At 43.9% G+C, this 13,068-nt stretch overlaps 1 long non-coding RNA gene across 1 annotated transcript; it reads left to right on the forward strand.

Annotated features, from left to right (window-relative positions):
- The first annotated feature begins 1,498 nt into the window (after window positions 1-1,498).
- LOC140009710 (uncharacterized) lies at window positions 1,499-5,164 on the forward strand. The gene is made up of 2 exons (XR_011817249.1): window positions 1,499-1,937; window positions 4,122-5,164. It is a non-coding gene; the product is annotated as an uncharacterized lncRNA (long non-coding RNA).
- The last annotated feature ends 7,904 nt before the right edge of the window (window positions 5,165-13,068 follow it).

Genomic DNA, 13,068 nt, shown 5'->3' on the forward strand with positions numbered 1-13,068 from the left:
TATGAGACTCGTGTTTTTCCTAATGATCAATGGGCCGTTGCAAATTGTGGAACTTATTTTGCCTCAAGTTATTCAACCGACACATGCCCCACATTTCAAGATAATCTAAGTGCTCCAATTGATACTTTTGGAGATTTTCCACCTCGATTTCAAACGTGGTATGATCCTTACCCAAACAGGTATGATCAAGGATGGTGGGATAATTCCAATTTTAATTATGCGACCGGGCCAATGGATTTTCAACAGCAAGAGTCTCAACAACCATCATTCGTGTCAGGTATATCTCTTGAAGAAATGATTGAATTACTAGCTGCTAATACATATCGATTTCAACAGGAGACACAAGCGATGGCGGATCAAGTGCAACTATTGACATCCGAGATGACGGATCAAGTGCATCTATTGGCATCCAGGATAACGCAATTAGCTTCTTACGTGAGTGAAAAATTGCCCTCACAGACCAACATCGACCTTGAAGAAGATGAGAGTGCAATTATCCTAACAAGTGACATGGAGCTACAAGAGTCTCAAGAAAATGGATCTAAAAATACAATTGAAAAAGAAGTTGAAGTGCAAGAAGTGAGACCCCAGTATCAACTCGTTCAAATGAATGAATCTGGTGAACAATCTCCAAATGCGGTGACATCTCCTCCATTCCTTAATCAATATTCTCCTGACTCTTATTCTTCAATTCCTGTTAATGAAATTGACTTTATTATATCAGAAAATTTTGAATTTCATTACAGGAATAAATTAAGAGTGGCGATGGCAAGATATCTTGGACCAATAAATGCACGTGAGGGGGGAGTGAATGGAGAATGCAAATTATCGTTGACCTGTTTGGCGTCATTTACTCGTCCATGGAAGCCCGTAACTCGTGTGCCCAAGAATTACTCTATTTACGAGGGCTATCCGGACTATATAGAGGATGAAACATTAAGACGAGTCACAAGATTTTATCCTCCCTGAATAAATATGATAATGTCTAGCCAAAAATATTAAACAAATGCGCTCTTTTGGGAGGCAACCCAAATATTGGTTTTATTGTTTTTAGTTGTTCATTTCTTTCGTTTTGTCATTTTCCCGTTGGGTAGTATCAGTATTAATATTTTCCTCCACAGTGACCAGGAAGTGCAATCTTGGCGTGCCCACCCGGTGTTTGTGTCTCCTGAGATCAGTGGATGTTTACCAATCTTGGCGTGCCTACGCGGTGTTTGTGTCTCCTAAGGTCAATGGACGTTTTATAATTTTGGTGTGCCTACGCGGTGTTTGACAATCCAAAACATGAATTAAAAAAAAAAAATTTTCCTTTTAAACCTTCAGTTTTGTGTTTTCTTCAAAAATGCAAATTTTGAAAATTAAATTCAAAAAAAAGTAAATTAATTCAAAAAAATATATATAGAAAATTATTTCTTCTTCTTGACCTTCAGTTTAGTTTTTTCTCAGCAATTCATTTTTTTATTGAAATTTAAATTCGAAAAAGAAAAACAAAAAAAAAAGAAAAAAAATAGACCAAAAGCTATTATTTTTTTTCTCCTTTCTTTTTCTCTTTTCTTTCTTTTTTCTTTCCTTCTTTCTTTTCTTTCTTTCTTTCCCTTTTCTCCCTCTTCTTCCCCGCTTCCCCTTTTCTCCTTTTCCTTTCTTCTTCGGCCGACGCCTTCCTCCATCACCGCCGCCCGTCCTATCTCCCTCTTTCCTCGCCACCAGCTCTCCTTCGCACTCTGCCGCCTTGGACCCCTCCGTCGCGAGCTATCAGGCGCTGTCCACCGCTGCTGCTTAGCTCACCTCGCACCACCGCACGCCGCGAGCCACGGCGGCCTTTCCCTCACGCGCGACTTCAGCTTCAACTCCCCGAGCACCGCCAACTCGCGCCACCACTCCAAGCTCCAAGCTCCAAGCTCCCTCTCACCCACCGCACTTGCCCACCCTGGTGCCAGGTTTTTCATTTATTTGGTGGAACCCGTTATTTCGATTACTTGCTATTGATGAGGTTTGACTGATATTGGGGTGTTGTTCAGTGTTGTTTGGATTTCTTAGTGGGTTGGGTTAGCCTATTTGAATTGGTATTTGAGGGGACCTCTGACCGTATTCTCCTCATTCAAATTGCTTGAATCCATTACTTTGTTGAGGTCGTCTATGGTAGCACTTGAGCTCTATTTTGTTGCTTTCTGTCTTGAGACCATTGCTATGCCTTTGGTCGGGTTACTTCTGTTATTGCTCTTAGTTGCTTTTAATTGACTTGTTGGGGGCGTTTGCCACAATTTAGGGTGCGCGTTTTGCGGCCAACTACACCTTTGGAGGCATTTACTGAGAATTTGTGTGGAAAGGTTTGGTATTTGTCTGCATTTGCGGACATCATTGCTTATTGAATTGTTTTTGCTGGTTCTTACAATAGTGGGGCTTCCTGTGATTATTGATTATTTTGTTGCATTGTTGGGAGCCGTGTTCTGATAGTGTGGGCAGCTACTTTCTGTGGTTGTTTGTTGATTTGGGAAGCTACTGTGACACTTCCGTTGCCTATTGCTCATTTGTTGCATCTAATTGACTTGCTTGGATTAATTGACTTGCTTGGAGTAATCTGCCCATCAATTTTAATTACTCAAGTCTTTGGAGCAGTTGTTGCACATTCGGACTGCTTTGTTTCTACATCTGACTGAATTGGGACCACAAGTGCTTATCAATTGCATTTGCTATAAGTGTTGGGGTATTTGTATGTCCTCTGGGTGATTAAATTGTGCATTTTGTTCGTTGGGTTGGTTTTAAAATTGTTATTGCTTTGAATTTCCAGCTTCCATTATTTGTTGGCAATTGTAGTCTATTGTTGCTTAGAGTGATATCTAGAGTCCATGGTGAAACCACGAATGGCACCAACTCTAGATGCGAGTTGATCCACAATTTCCACCTGAACCGCCCCTATTTTGATGACTTCAGGGAAGTACCGTTGCCCCTCTCCTTCCTTCTGCTTTTACATTATCACATTGAGGGCAATGTGTGAATTAGGTGTGGGGGGGATCGTTGTGGTGCTAGTATTTTTGTTTTTAGTTTCTAGGGGCTTTTCCTTTATTTTTAGTTAGTTTTTGCCTATCTTTCATTTATTTTCTTTTCTTTTTCTTTCTAGTGATCAGTTTTTATATGAATACCAAGTTTTGATGCTGGATTGTTGTCTCTAATTCTGCCATTGCCAAGTTTTAGTAATAAAAGGGTATCAAGTTGATGTGGTTAAGTTCAGGAACATCTCTTTGGTGAATATCAATAATTGCTTAACTTTTCCAATTTTTGGTTAACTTTTCTAGGTATAGGGAATGATTATTGGCATTTTTCATGTGAATTGGTCCAGTTATTAATTTTAGTTCTCCATGTTTGGAAATTTGAGGCTGGCTGCTGTTATTTTTGTGTTATTTTTAGTTATTGTGCTATATGGTTGTAAATAAGAGTTAACTGTACTCCGCTAGTTATTACTACTGAGTAACCGGGGATCTTCACCTAAAGTGTCGATTCTCGCGTCAAAAGGTAATAATTGCTATGATTGTGTGGTCGCATAGCGATCGAAACTGAGTAACCGGGCTCCTTCATCTGGCAAATGTTGGAGTTCGCGTCAAAAGGCTCTAATGGCTAGAGATTAAGTCTTTTGCTATTCTGAAAAAAAAGAAAAAAAAAAGAGAAAAATAGAAAAACGTGATAAAAAAGGTGAAGGTTGTGTAAGTGTGTGTATAAAGTTAGCCGTCTGATCTATGGGTTTTATGTTGAGAATTTGGTTAATAGTTGGACCATTTGCTGATAAATGTTGATCGACCATTTTTTTTTTCTTAGAATAGTTAGCCATAAATTAGAAGAGTCTGCGGTTTGGAAACTAACCGAGGAGATGTCTCTTGGATTTTGACAATTGATGCTTGATATGTGTTTTCATGGTATCTTGGCAATATGGTAGTTGGAGCAATAGCTATTGTCGAATTTTTGGTGTTCAATTGTTGTTCCTATGCTTGAGGGCAATTCAGGTGTGGTGGGAATTGATAGGGTATTATTTGTTAGCAATTTTATTACTAATTTTCCCTTTTATTCCTGTCAAATATTGTTTTAATTGTTAATATTTACTTATATTTAGTATTTGGATTTAATTTCAGGGAATGGAGCAGAAAACTACAAAAAGAAGAGACTTATTCCATAAGTTGGAGACTTCAAAAAAATCTCCATCGACCTGGCCCACAAGGAGAGAACAAAACTAATTTCCTACCTTTGTGCTGATGAGGAGAACTCATACGAGAAGTCCTACTATCAATAGAACACAATAAGCAATTCGGCAGGCCCCACCTCTTTGTATCTTTTTTCTCTTAGTCGGCTAGCTTTTCTTCTAGAGTTGGACTCTCAATTTCTGCGGGGACCACGGGACTAGATAGCATTAGTCATCTTTGGCTTTAAAAAAGAAACAGACGTCCAGAGAACTCTTATCAAGAGTTTTTAACTTAGCTTTTAGCAGAGTTTTAGTTTGATTCTTTCTTGGTTCCTGGTAGAACGGTTATTTGGCGTATTTTGCACTACTATCTTGTCCTAATTTTGGCTATTCACGGTACTAAGAATTGGAATTTCACTCATATTCGATATTTGTGTGAATTGTAGGTGGTAGGCATGAAAAATGATCTCGCGGGGTGAATTTCCAGAAGACTTGCCGTTCCAGGGCGTGGCCACGCCTTGGAAGGTGGACGAAACCGAAAGACGGACCGTGGTCCACGTGAACCCGGAGCGTGGGATCAAAACTCTGGAGACAACACTAGGCTTTGCACCAGACGTTTCTTTTTTTGACTCTTCTTGGACGGCGGCTATAAAAAGAAAAGGACAAAGCAAGATTGGGGGAATCTATTTTTTTAGGCTTAGTTTTCTTTTCCTACGTCTGTCAGCGGTCGGACGCTTTTTTCTCTTCTTACGATTTCCGTCGTTTCTTTTTGGTTTTCTCTTCGGCAGCAAATTAGATAGCTAGATTGACATTGAATCAAAAACAGGAGCTTTAGTTTTCTCTTTCCCAGGCGCTAGACGTCGCTTTCCTCTTCTGACTTTCAACTTTTCCGCTGGACAATTCATTCGTAGCTTTGGCTTTGTAATTGGGACCCCGAAGCAGGGACGAAGGCAGGGCCTTTTTCGGTTGTTATTGCAGTTAATTTCCCTTTCCCAATTCCTTGGCAAATAATTGAATGAATTCAATTAAATCACGCGGGATTGAAACGATGAGGAGCGGCTAATTTCCCCCTCTACCCAAAGGTTGACGCAAGGGCGCGGTCCATAATATCTGTGAGATCTAATCAAGCTTTCATTATTTCCTCCAATTTTGTTGCTATTCGTGCGTTTCCTGAATTAATTGTTCATGGGTATTTGATTAATTGAATATCAACGGCCGGGTATTTGATTTAATTTAATAGCCTACTGCCACGTTAATTAAATAGAATCCGTAATTGTTCATTTAGTTGACACCCCGTGGCAACCACCATAATTGGCTTTATGATGGGAAAACGCAAGATCTAATTTAAATAAACCCTCTTAGCGTGTTTATTGGTTAGGGTTGGGTTCTTCTAGCTTTAATGCAATTGGATAATTAAATTCCTACGGTCGTACCTAGGGTTGTTATCTGGTTAGAGAAGCAGTCAATGGTCGTACCTTGATTGTCGAAAAAGTAAGGAAGAGCTGGTTGTCAGAGCTTATTGATAGCTATAACCAACCTAGTGAAAAATGAGTGAAATATCTTTGCATCGATGAGCATTTAATTGGACCGTGCCTGAGCAGTTGATCCTTTGGGTAGAACTTTTATTAATTGCTATTTTTAGTGAATTGTGCTTTGTGAGTTAGTTTTGAATTTTGTTTGTTTTATTTCATTTTGTTTTTGTTTGCCTCCCATTGAAAATCCCCCAATTTTGTTCTACTGATTTGGAAAGAAATAATTTCCTACCTGCTCCCTGTGGAATCGACCCTACTTGCCATTATACGCAAAATTAGTATTTTTATAGACAGACCCGGTATATCGGATCAAGCAAACTCTTCGGGAACAGGGTGAATCAAGTAACCCATTGCACACCTAGGGTCCCTGCTCCAGTACTTGGATTTGTTCTATAACTATTTAATTGATGTGGTAATTAGGACTTTTTAGTAATTATTATTGCACAAGTTCGGCACCTGTCAATTTTTGGCACCGTTGCCGGGGAGCTGGCGTTTGGATTATTTGTTTCTTTTCAAATTCAGTTTTTATTTTTATTTTTATTTTATTCTATTCTTCTTGGTACTTTTGCTAGTTTATGCCCCGTTCTTCTCGCACAGGTGAATTAGTATACGATCCTGAGGTTGAGAAGGCAGCGCGTAGGCGGAGGCAAGAGACCAAGAGGCAAAAAGAAGGACACTTATTTGCTGCAAACGAGTCAGCGGAAGACGAAGTAAGCATGGCCAACAACCAAACATTGAGGGAGCTGGCTGCCCCGGAGCTGACTCACCAGCCCTTATGCATCACATTCCCGGCTTTGGCTGAGAATACCGCTTTCGAACTGAAGTCGGGGTTGATTCAACTCTTACCCTCTTTCCATGGTCTCTCTGGCGAAGAACCCCACAAGCACGTAAAGGAGTTCGAGGTGGTTTGCTCTAGTATGAAACCTCCTGGGGTCACTGAAGAGCAAATTAGACTGAGAGCCTTCCCGTTCTCTCTCAAAGATGCAGCTAAAGATTGGCTGTACTACCTACCAGCAGGTAGTATTACCACATGGGCGCAGCTGAAAAAGAAATTCTTAGAAAAATTCTTCCCTGCATCCCGGGCTGCAAGTTTGAGGAAGGAGATCTGCGGCATTAAACAATACCCCGGTGAGTCCTTGTACGAATACTGGGAAAGGTTTAACAAGTTGTGCACTAGATGCCCGCTGCATCAAATTAGTGAGCAACTGTTAATCCAATACTTCTACGAAGGGCTCCAATCAATCGATAGGAGTATCATCGACGCTGCAAGTGGGGAAGCACTGGCAAACAAGACACCAAGGGAAGCGTGGGAGCTCATCGAAGCCATGGCAGAGAACTCCCAGCAATTTGGCTTCCGTGATAGCAACCCTCCCCGTAGAGTCAACGAGGTAGAGACTTCATCCTTACAGCAGCAACTGTCAGAATTGACGTCAGTTGTTAGGCAATTAGCCATGAGAGACGCGCCGCGAGCGAAGGTGTGTGGAATATGCACTAGCATGGACCATTGCACAGACTCGTGCCCCATTTTGCAAGAGGACGGGGCGGAACAGGTAAACATGGCCGGAGGCGTGCCCGCGCCCCGCAGGCAGTACGACCCATACTCCAATACGTACAATCCAGGCTGAAGGGACCATCCCAATCTCAGTTATGGGAACAGGCAACAAAATGCATTTCCAAATCGTCCACCAGGATTCCACCAGCCATGGCAACCAAAATCGCATCCCTCGTCCTCCAACTCAGGAAGTTCTCTGGAGGACCTAGTCAAAAACCTGGCCACGACTACTACCAACCTGGCCACGACTACTACCCAACTTCAACAGGAGATCAGATCCTTAGCCGCGAATACCGCGCAGCTCCAGCAGGACACCAAAGCTGACAAGAAGGACCAAGACGTTCGAATAAGCCAACTGGCAACTGCCATCAACCGCTTGGAGTCCCACGTTTATAGAAAACTACCATCGCAACCCGAGGTAAATCCCAGAAATGTAAGTGCCATGACGCTGAGGAGTGGCAAGGAACTGGAAGGGCCTAAAGTGGAAAGTTCAAAAAGCAAAAGTGAAGAGGAGATAGAGAAGGAAATTGAAGAGGAAAGGCGTATTCGCAAGGATCCTAAGGTAACCTTCACTCCTCCGCCCACTATTAAATCTAACTTACCTCCTTTTCCTTGCAGGCTGGAGAAGACAAAAAAGGTAGAGAAGGAAAAAGAGCTTTTAGATGTGTTCCGAAAAGTGGAGATTAACATCCCTTTACTGGATGCAATCAAGCAGATACCGAAATACGCTAAATTTCTCAAGGATCTGTGCACCCATAAGAGGAAACTGAGAGGGGACGAAAGAATAGCGGTGGGAGAGAATGTGTCAGCAATGCTCCAAAGAAAGCTTCCACCCAAGTGCGGAGATCCAGGTATGTTCACGATCCCCTGTAAGATCGGGAATACACCGATCAGGAAAGCAATGTTAGATTTAGGGGCGTCAATCAATGTGATGCCAAAGACCATTTTTGCTTCTCTAAATCTTGGGCCACTTAAAGAAACAGCCATCATAATCCAACTAGCTGATCGCACAAATGCATATCCAGAGGGGCTAGTTGAGGATGTCTTGGTTCAGGTAAATGAATTGGTCTTCCCTGCACATTTTTACATCTTGGACATGGGAGATGAAAAATCATTAAATCCTTCACCTATCTTGTTAGGTAGACCATTTCTTAGCACTGCTAGAACTAAGATAGATGTGAATGAGGGTACTTTGTCAATGGAATTTGATGGTGAAACTGTGAATTTCAATATTTTTGATGTGATGAAGTATCCAGAGGAATCTAACTCGGTCTTTGCTGTGAGCGCTATTGAGCCTTTTGTGCAGGAAACTTTTGAATTAGATGGCAAAGACGCATTGGAAGTGGCTCTAATCAAGCATCTGGAGTTGGGTGTAACTCTTGATGTGGACCTAAGGGAAGATTTGCTCTATGCTGTTGAAGCCTTACACTCACTTCCACCCGTATCCCCAAGGTATGAACTTGCTTCTCTTTTTGTGCCAGAGGCTCAGACAAAGTTGCTCCCTTCAGTTGTGCAGGCACCGGAGTTAGAATTAAAACCTCTCCCGAAGCATCTAAAGTACGCATTCCTAGGAGACCGGGATACACTCCCGGTGATCATCTCTTCACACCTATCTCCAAGTCAAGAGGACAAACTGGTGCGAATCCTTAGGGAGCATAAGGAAGCAATTGGATGGAGCATAGCCGATATTAAAGGGATCAACCCGTCCTTGTGCATGCACCGGATAAGACTCGAAGATGATGCAAAGCCAGTGAGGCAAGCACAGCGAAGATTGAACCCTCTGATGATGGAAGTTGTGAAAAAGGAGATACTCAAGCTTCTGGAGGTAGGGATCATTTTCGCTATTTCAGATAGTCCGTGGGTGAGTCCTGTCCAAGTGGTCCCGAAGAAGGCGGGGGTGACCGTGGAGGAGAACCAGGAGGGTGATATGGTCCCGGTCAGAAAAGCTACTGGCTGGCGTCAATGCATCGATTACCGGAGGCTAAACTCCATGACTAAGAGCGGGGCTGAGAATTTGGTGGCTGATCATTTGAGCCGGTTGCTCACAAATCAAGAGGATCTACCGTTAAGAGAATCATTTCCTGAGGAACAATTATTAGCCATTGACTCGTCAATACCTTGGTACGCTGACATTGTCAATTTTTTGGTAACGAATCAATTACCTGCAGGGTGGTCAAAAGCTAAAAGAGATAAGCTAAAGAGTGATGTCAAATATTACCTTTGGGATGACCCCTACCTGTGGAGGCAACGTTCGGACCAGGTGATAAGAAGGTGTGTAAGTGCCGGTGAGTTTCACTCTATTTTGACTTTTTGTCATTCATTTGCATGTGGAGGGCACTTTGGTCCTAAGCGGACGGCTCGTAAGGTGTTGGAAAGTGGTTTTTACTGGCCTATTCTCTTTAAGGATGCATATTTGTTCTGCAAAACTTGTGATAAGTGTCAAAGGGTGGGGAATATTTCTCGTAGGGACCAAATGAGTCAAACCCCCATATTATTTGTTGAGATTTTTGATGTCTGGGTATAGATTTCATGGGTCCTTTCCCCTCATCTTTTGGTTTCTTGTACATTATACTTGCTGTTGACTATGTTTCCAAATGGGTGGAGGCAAAAGCCACCTGGACTAATGATTCTCGAGTGGTTGCAGATTTTATAAGATCTAACATCTTCGTCCGTTTTGGAATGCCGAGAGCCATAGTGAGTGACAGGGGCACCCATTTCTGTAATAAGACGATCACTGCTTTGTTTCGTAAGTATGGTGTGCTCCACAAAGTGTCCACTCCCTACCATCCCCAAACGAATGGTCAGGCCGAAGTATCGAATAGAGAGGTTAAGTCGATCCTGGAAAAGATGGTGAGGCCTGATAGAAAGGATTGGAGTGTGAAATTGGAGGATGCTCTCTGGGCTTACCGCACCGCGTATAAAACGCCAATTGGAATGTCCCCTTACAGGTTAGTCTTTGGGAAGCCGTGCCACTTACTGGTAGAATTTGAACATAAGGCATTCTGGGCGCTTAAGCGGTGTAATATGGACCTTATGGAGGCCGGAGGAAATAGAAAGCTCCAATTACAAGAGTTGGAGGAGCTAAGGAATGAAGCCTATGAGAATGCAGCAATTTATAAGGAGAAAAACAAAGTCTTTCATGACCAACAAGTCTCGAGGAAGTCATTTGTCGTTGCGCAAAAAGTCCTACTTTATCACTCGAGGCTTAGGCTTTTTCCTGGTAAGTTGCGTTCCCGTTGGATTGGTCCATTTGTTGTTACTAATATTTCTCATTATGGCGCAGTGGAAATCCAAAGTCTCAAGACGGAGAAAAAGTTCGTAGTCAATGGTTATCGTTTAAAGCATTATTATGAAGGGTTTAATAGCGAGCAATTGGAGGTTCTATTTCTTGATAATCCAAGTGGTGAAGTCTGAATAGTTGAAAGCCGTGTCTAGCCAAAGACGTTAAAAAAAGGCGCTGCTTGGGAGGCAACCCAAGGATTACAATATTAGTTGTGATCATTTTTCCTTACTTTATGATTTTTCAGTTTTATCTTAATGTTTTGATTGTTTTTGTGGTGTTGGACAGAAGAGTAGAGATTCCAAGGCGTGCCCACGCCTTCCAACCCCTCCGATATCGAAAAAAATTTTCGTTTGGACACCATTTACATGTTGTGGGCAGAAGCAAATGCCCTCCAAGGCGTGCCCACGCCTTCCAACCCCTCCGACAGCGAAAAAGTTAAAAAAAAAAAAGATTTGACCAGGCCTCTGTTCTTTTCCACTTTTTCCTTCTTCTTTGACTGGTCTTGGCCTCTTTCCTCCAAATTTCTTTCGGCCGCACTGCAACAACTTCTCCTTCCTGTTTTGGGTCCAGCCGCTGCCGCCGCCGCTCGCCGCCGCCTGCACAGCCCGCCGCCGCCAGATCCGTCACTCCAGCGCGCGCGAAGCAGACCAGTAGCCCAGCAGCTCGCGCCTGCTGCGCGGCTACCCCAGCGCGCCAGTCTCGGGCAGGCGCGCACCTCCAGCGCGCGACCGCCCACGCGCGCGAGCGTCTCCCCTGCCAGGCCCAACCGCGCGCCTTGCAGTATCCTCGTCAACATCCGCGCACGTGCCCCACCTTGCAGACAGCGACACCGGCCCACCGCACGGGCTTTCTTTCTTTCGTAACCTCCTCCCGCGCCTCGCCAGCACCACCCAGCGCGCGAATACCAAATCTGCGTGCGGCCTTTTTCCCCTCGCAGCGCGCGGACTTCCTCCCACACGCTCGCCCGCCCGACCAGCAACCGACCCCAGCCCACTGCGCGACCTCGCCAGTCGCACACCAGCGCCCGCGACCTGCTCTGCCGACCAGTCCTCTGCGCGCGCGCCCAGCCTCAGCTCTCCTTCTCCGCCAATTTCTTCTTCAGCGTGAACGAAGAGAAAAAGTGGTACGCCTATTTGCCTTTCTTGTTGAACTGGTGACTTCGATTGGGAATTTTAATTGCTGAATGTTTGCCTCCTTTTGGGTTGCTATAATTGTTGGTATTGTCGGGGGACCATTTGGTTGTTGTCTGGCTGGGAGAGCCCTCAAATCTGCCTTGCATTCATTATCTATTTTGGGAAATCTGTGGGCTCTAGTGAATTTATTATTTGGAACAAGTGGTCAGTTGCTCGTTGATTGTTGCATGTTATTGACTGATATCTTGTTTTGAGGGGAGTTGGAGTGGTCTTCTTTATTGTTGTCGGCTATTTAACAGCAGTGGGGCATTGGTTGGTGTTTGTTGACCGGTTGCTGTTTGGTGGAGACATTGTGTTCCCTCTTTGCTATTGGACTGTTGATTGTTGAATATTATTTGTTACCTGTCGTCCCGTGTCTTCTTTTGGGTAATTGATTGGCTGTCTCTGGGCTGCTTTACATTTCATTTCTAGGCATCCGAATGCCTCCAAAGAAGGCGACAACTTCTGGGCCGTCTGGGTCCCAACCTCGCAAGAGGCGAGCCCCGGTTCAACCCACCATTCGGTCTCGTCTGGGCCTGAATAAGAGCACTATGTCTCCTGGAGGAGGGGGGAAACGTCACTAATCTTACACAGGCACAAGTGGAGCGGTTTAATAACTTGGCAAACCGTCCTTTTACTCCTTGTAGGTGCTTTCATGCCCCGACCTTGGACCATTTGCGAATTGCACGGGAGGTTGAACAGTTATTCTCAGCCATAGGTTGGCAACAATATCTAACCATTAACTATCCTACGTTTGAGGAGCTGTGTTGTGAATTCTTCTCCACATTCGAGTTCAACAGAAATGAATTCATCACTTTCGATGAGCCGGAGGTCATTAATTTCAGATTGGGAGGTACTCAGTATGGTATGTCCATTAATGAGTTTAACCTGACTTTGGGGTTTGCTAGTGAGGACACCATTGCCTCTGGGGCATATATAAACAGTGCGTGTGACTACACCCGACCGTTCTCTACTGACTACATTGACATTTGGAGGGAGTGGTCCACGGATCGTCAAGTTTACAATCCGAGTCAGTCGAAGGCTTCCCATCTGAAGGATCCGGTCTTGAAGGTTGTCCACAAGTTCTTAGCTCACAATTTCTCGGGGCGAAAGGATACCTCCGGCACACTTACCAAGGTGGAATTCTATTTTCTTTGGTGCATGCGCAACAAGGTTCAGGTTAACTTTGGATGTTGGGTGGCCACCCAGATGGAGATGGTCATGCAAAAGCGTAATAAGCCGGTGATACTGGGATCACTCATTACTCACTTGACCATTCGAGTGGGAGTGCTTGATCTGGACAAGGAGCACAACTACACTCTAGCTCGAGAAAATGAACCCCTGGATTTGCGTAGCTTGGA

This window comes from Coffea arabica, chromosome 1e (assembly GCF_036785885.1).
Source record: "Coffea arabica cultivar ET-39 chromosome 1e, Coffea Arabica ET-39 HiFi, whole genome shotgun sequence".
Lineage (NCBI taxonomy): Eukaryota > Viridiplantae > Streptophyta > Magnoliopsida > Gentianales > Rubiaceae > Coffea > Coffea arabica.